Source organism: Meleagris gallopavo, chromosome 6 (assembly GCF_000146605.3).
Source record: "Meleagris gallopavo isolate NT-WF06-2002-E0010 breed Aviagen turkey brand Nicholas breeding stock chromosome 6, Turkey_5.1, whole genome shotgun sequence".
NCBI lineage: Eukaryota > Metazoa > Chordata > Aves > Galliformes > Phasianidae > Meleagris > Meleagris gallopavo.
Window position 1 is genome coordinate 23,977,086 of NC_015016.2, and position 7,143 is coordinate 23,984,228.

Sequence of the window (7,143 nt, forward strand, 5' to 3'; positions counted from 1 at the left end):
TGCACTTGGAATGGCAACCACTGCCATCGAACCAGCCTGATGCATTAGTTTCACAGAGTCAAACACCCCACCAGTATTATGTTTGTGTTCTGGTTATTTTGTTTGTTTGTTTTTGTATGTTTTTTTTTAATTGTTTCAATAAAAAATACATTTTAAAGAAGTTGTTACTTATATACTCCATACTCCAACCTTATTATTTATTTTATATGCAGCCTGTTCCCTCAGTGCAGCTCAGGCAAGCCAAAAGGTTGGCCATCCATGAGATAAGGCACACCTTTCTTGTAAAAATCAATAATGATGCTGAGAATATTTAGTCTTTTTTTTTTTCTCTCCTTTTTTGTTTATATTTAACCATTCCCACAAGGATAACTGTATAACTATAGGCATGTGAATACATACCAAAAAATAGCCACTTACTAGTCCAATACTGGACAGAGGTCATTTTTTAAAACTAACTGTCCCCCACAAAGCACAAAAATAAATGCAAAGCTGAAAAGCTTCTTTAATTTTGTGTCAGCCTCAGATTTGCAATTACGTTGCCTTGTACGTACTCAAAATATAAATAGTCTGGCAAACTTCTGAGCTTCTAGGACACGTAGGACATCAGCTTCACACCTTGCTCTGTGAAGCTCGGCCACTTTCCCTCTGATTCACACAAATGCAAAGACTTGTAGCACCTACAGAGCTGTTTTCTCCTCTGATTTTGTACATTGTTTAAAAATTATAAGTAATGCAAAAATATTTATGCTGTGATTCTACCTGAAGTTCCCTTATGCTCAGGCGCCACTAAGAGAAACACAGGCATTGCCACATCCCACCAAACCTGCCATACAGGTATCAGCAAGCCACCTGCATTCTCTGACAGTTCTGCACCTGAACAGCACCACGCCACCCAGCCAGAACTTTGCAAGACTATCCACTGCCAACATCAGGTTATATTGCAGGTTTCAGTTATCTAAACTTCAGATTTCACTGATATTAAAGCATTCCAATATTAGAATTGACCTACTTGTTTTCTGCTACATACTCTCAAAGATGTTAAAACAAACTAGAATTTTAAGAAACAGCAATAACAGCTCAAAACTTCCCATAAACCCAACATTAAAATCTACGTAATTTGAAGCAGTTAGAACAAATGCGAGTAAAAACTCAAAGCCTATTCTACTAAACCAGGATGTCGAGCCATTCTAGTTGGTATTTACTTACTCCATCTATGGACATAACTCCCCTCCCCATACCTCTGAAATGAGATACTAAAGTTCTTAGTGAAGTTACAAAGAAAAGAGTGGCTGAAGGCAGTCTTCACTTACACAGGAAAATTACTATCAGCTTCCAGCAGAACAAAAAGTCCTCAATGATCTGTTACGGCAATGTAAACGCCATGGGAGTGACACAAAATTCAGCACTCCCATCAGCCTTCTCTCCCATTGTCCCACTCCAAGTCCTGTTTCCTTCCCAAGGCTAAATAAATAATTTCCCCCCTCTCAATATAAATATAAATACAGACATGTACTTACAATATTTGGGAATTTTAGTAACTACCAAATCTCTTCAATAATTTAAATGGTCCCAGAAAAATGAAACTGACTGCATTTTTTTTTTTTGGCAGTCACTTGCCATGTAATTCTGTCCCCGTATCATTCCACATCACATGATTAATTTCATTCTTTTTGTCTGTCAAAATGACCAACACATTTGTTCGATCATTCTATACAAACCACCTCTTTATATTAACCACACACACACAGAACCACAGAGAAAAATAAGGCCAACTCATTTTGATCTAAGCAAGACTGAAAATAAACCTCCAGCAGAGAGTGCATTCATAGACACTAGAATTCCCTGTCACACTCTTAACTTCAGTAAAGTCATCTGGGTCAAGGTAATTCCAAATGTGATGACAGACTGGGAGAAGAACTCACAGAGAAGGATTTGGAAGTTCTGGTAGATGAAAAGTTGCACATGCTGTTGCAGCCAAGAAGGCCAACAATATCCTGGGCTGCAAAAACAGAGGTGGCAGCAGACCTTCCAGTACTTGAAGGGCACCTAAAAGCAGAAGAGGGACTGAACTTTTGCACAGTAACAAGAAGGAATGGCCTTATGGCTTTAAACTAAAAATAAGGAGATTTAGGTTGGATGTTAGGAGGACTTTTTTTTACTCAGAGAGCAGTGAGACAATGGACTGGGCTGCCCAGAGAAGCTGTGGACGCCTCATCTCTAGAGTGTTCAAGGCTAGATTGGATGAGGCTCTGGGCAGCCTGATCTGGTGGGTCCATGGCATGGGGGTTGCAATCAGATGATCTTTAAGCTCTCCGCCAAACTAAGCTATTCTATGATTAGCCAATTTCTTCTACTTAACTGCATTCCCATTTACAGTACTCAAAAAAAGTCCCCCTGGAAGCACTTCTGGGAGGCATCCAACAAAGGCAGCACCAGCTGACCCGAGGCAAACAAGCAGCAATGGCAGAGCAGCTGGGAGGCCATCTTGGCTCATTCCTTCAGAGGACTGTATATGATTTCTCTGTCAAAGAGGCGGCCGAGCCAGAGACATCACTCGGCAAAATGCTGGACAGAACAAAGATAAAGGGATTAAAGGTCTGCTAACAATGCCTAGCGAGCTGGGCAAAAGTGATTTAGTGATTTTGTTGCAAACTGTAACAAATCCACAGAACTTAAACAACCTTTCACCCAGAGCTATTACAGCAGAGCAGGAAGGTGAGCACATCGGAGGTAGATGAGACAGATGATGATGGCTCTGCACACAAGGTGGATCACAGACCAGTAACACAAACAAGTGCTGCCAGGATCTATTGCAGCGCCCCACAGATTAAGCCATAGTAGAAGCAGCATTTCAGAAAGATCAGCAAGGGACATCACCATCCACATTAAAGATATAGTGTTATTTTTATCACAGAGGAACAGATTTTACATTCTGGAGAACTACTTTAATTTCTCCAAATGTTGATGTTATAACACACGTTGAAATGAGAGGAAGCACTTAAAAATGACACCTCATCCCTGAGAGGAAAGAAAAAGAATTACCAATAAAGTACAGTCTATGAAATCTCCTTTGCCAAAGGAATGTATGATGTGGGCTTCAAATTTGCCCGGCTGAACTCATGTCTGGTGATTCTTCTTCAGAATGCGATAACAAAAAAGAATTTGGGAGAACTATTATGTAGAAGAGGTATTTACTTTATCAGGATCCTGTCTGCATTGCCATTCTTCATTAAGATCACACAATGAAGTGACAAATTCTTATTTTATGGAAACATTTATGAAGGATTGAAAGGGGGCTGGTTCCAGCTCCTTTCCATAAGCTTTCTGCTCAGTTCACAGTTAATATCCTTTCCCCTCAAACAATGCTGAGAAAAGCAGTTGGCCAACTTGGGCAAAAAAAAAATGCCAGTCTCACGATAAACTGAACCAATCCTTGGAAGTCGTCCTTTCTTGCAGCCAGAGGTAGTTAACTCACAGCTTGCATTCTTCACAGATCTCCAGGGTCAAGAGCCTCCCCTGTAATAACTTCCCTCCTTTTGGCAAACCCAAAGCTGTTCCAAACAGTGAGAAGCACAGCTCACAGAAACACAGAACTGCATGGTTTGGAAGATGTTATCTAGCAAAGGGGATAGAGTAATGATGTTGACTAACAAAGGGGATAAACCTACAGAGTGACTAGTTTAAAGAGCAAGAGTGTTTTATTACAAGAAATTGCACAATGGGATTCAAAGTCAAAGTATTTCTTACATCCTACTGCATCAAACTATATGCATACCTTAGCATATTGCTCAGCAACATTCATATGTAATCCATGCATATTATTAAATTTCTAAAAGAGTTATATATTTCTGTAGGAGTTACAAGCATAAAATGGTCACTAAATGCTACTGTTGAAAATGTGGGAAAAATCACTGCTATCAAAATGATAGTTTTATTACATTACCAAACTACCTGCTTAATTTCCTGTTACTGTAAATAGAAAGCGTGAGTCTTTCCTTTATTCCCATTCTTGTGATCCTCAAACCATTACAACTACAATGAGAACAAGACAAACATGCAAAGCAGATGCAAGAAGCGCCTTCATCTATTGCTCCAAATAAGGGAGAAACATTATCTAAGAGTTACTTCCACTGGCATTCTGTACATCTGTTGAATGATGGATCAGCTTCTAAAAAAACATCATTCAAAATGGTCTTTCAAAAGTGAATTAATTAATTAACTGACTCTCTAACAACTCAGACCAAACTGCATGTTTATTACAGCCCATAAAACTGCAGAAATGTGTTAAAACAATAAGCCTGGAGCACAGAGCGAGAAGTTCTTCCACTTGTCAGTAACATAGGTTACTTTCACAATGCCTGATATCAAGTTACAATTAAATACGCATAGGTACAGAGTTACAGACTTTATTCTTGAGACAGCATCTCAGTAATACTTCAGAACTGCTCCAACAGTTACTCCTTCATCAAACACAGCCTACCCACCACTACTTCACTAATTAGCCCGTCAGGACAGATTAGCAGACAGTCTTTTGGTTTTTCTTCAAGTACACTGCATCAATACCTTGCCTGTGTCAAACTTACAGATAAACTTGCAACCCCATGTGAATGATTTTAAGACTAAAGTTATGAAATGTGACTTCCCATCAAACCAGTAACAATGTCATTAATTCTAAACCCCTATGCAGAGGATTAGAGTCTTTAAACTATATTCTCAGCAGTTCAGAATCTTGAAGGGTTTGTTTTGTTTTGTTCATATTCCATTGTTATATTCCTTACATGGACACACTGTCAAATGTTCCCACAGCTGATTGTAAAAAATCTGCACCAACTTATGCCACCATTCATTAGCATCCCTTTGTGTAGAAGTATTCATAAATATGGTAAAAACAATGTTAACAAAACAGAAGTATTTGGATTTCATGCAGAAATTAGTCTCCTCAAGAACAACAATGGCTTATCTCCTCAAATCTATGGGCAGATTAAAATAGTGTTTTAACAGTAGTCTTAACATTCTTCTGCTGATCACATTTGAAGAAGAGATGCACCCCTCAAAATCTCAGCACTAAGCTGGCTCCAAGTGGCATGCTATTCTGGATGACCAGGATCCTCAGCATGAGCATGCTAACCGGATTAGGCAAATACTGATGGCTGGAGAAAAAACAGAGAAACCTCTCCTTCTGAGCTTAGAGACACGCTCCTCAAAACAACAGTAGACAATTTAGTCCCAGATGCGTTCACTACAATTCATCATCCAAAGTATTTCCAAAATCATTTCCAACTATTGCACAGTATTGAATAGTAGACAAGAATTCACAGTTAGCCCAGACCAATGTCCAACTTCATATGAAACTAAAAATAGCTTCAGACTACCTTCCTGTTCAGGAATCTGATTTTCAAAAGAAAACTTTCTTGCTGAGAAAGAGCATTCAACTTTCCTTCTGAGAAAAGAAATGAAAAACAACACTACTGCTTGACAACTTTTGGAAGTTTCCCGAGAACATGAGAGCTTGCTCCACAGCTGACGTATCTGATAAAGCCTGCCAAGAAGTTCATCCAGATAATAACGCATTCCCCAGAGGCCTTGGGGAAGAAGGCCCTGGGGACGCCTTCCTGGAGACTACATCGTTCCTGTCCTCTTGGCTCAAACACAGCTACACGATGGATCAAGGCAGCAGGCCTCTCAAAGCATGCTGCCACCCACCCGACAGCCTGCTGCTCCTTCAGGGCACCGTGAAAAGGGTCCATAAGAAAGAGGCTGCATTTACTGCCTGCTGGCAAATCAGCCTGTTGCCCGCTGCCTGTTCTTCCAACAACAATCTGGAAGTGATTATTTGTGTTCACACCATGCACAGAACACAGCTTCTGAAAACTATCTACTGGAGAGTACGTGAGTCAATGACAAGGCACAAGCATTCTCCACCTCCAGAAAAGAGCAAATAACCCACTGACCTAACATGTGTGTGCTACCGCTCCACGCCATGGAATGTGCAGTGCTGACACACAACTGTCAGGCTGTTTTCTGTAAACCTACTCAGGCAGTTTGATCTTCACCACTGCTAGACAACAGCCCTAAGAGATAAGAAAATGGACACTTTGCCGAACCCCAGCTATCACCTTTTAATCTTATTAGTTCCAATCATTCTCACAGATATTACCGATGTTTCAATGCCCAAATGGTCCACAGATAACTGGCAAGCAGAGCAAACTCTTCCATATGTTCAGGTGCCAAGTTACGTTAGAAGACAGTGAAATTATGAGGAAAAGACATTTACAACTTCTCAAAATAAATAATTGTTGACTTTGCCATCAAGAAAATTAGAAATTAAAGGGAAGTCTTCACCAGAAAAGGTTGTGGCACACTTCATTATTCCAAGCACCAAGAAATGTGAACTACACTACAGTAAGACACAACACATTCAGAGTTCTTGATAACATACATGAAGAACTTGTGTCACACTCCCTTGTTTATGCACTAATCCTTCCCCTAGGAAAGACTCCTACTTTCCAAATGGCTCCGAGTTGCTTCTTGAAGAACTGTAATAATTAAATTGGAGCCCTGACTTCTGAAGTTGGGTAAACATCAAGAAACAAATGATATATTTGCTGTTGAAAGGTGCAGCAAATACAAAGCCACTAGAGAAATTTGTTCCAAGAACCACAAACAGCATTATGCTGCAGTTACACTGTAAGAAAATGATGGGGGTGCTCAACCAAAGATGAGAAGTCACTTTACGAGATGCTGTTTCCCAGCCAAAGGATTTCAGCGTAAGGCAGATGTCAGCAGCAGGTAGGCAACAAGCTGTGTTACACAACTAGAAATCACATATGCAAAATGATTTTTTTACTGCCTACGTGTTATTTTACCTCTGTTTTGGCCTCATGAGCACTAAGCACAATTTTTCTCAGGTAGAAGCAGGTAGATTCTCTATCCAAATAGTCTGGCCTTGGAATGAACAAGGTGGGAAGAAAACCTGACCACAGGACGTCAAGTTGCATATGAAAGGGGGGAAAAAAAAGCTCTTCCAGAAATTCATTTCAAAGCCCTGAACACACCGCTCCCGTCCGCGAAGCAGCTGCGGGTGGGCCTTTTGCTCCTCATCCCTTCGCCAGGACTCCGGCCCGAGCGCAGCCCCTGCCCAGC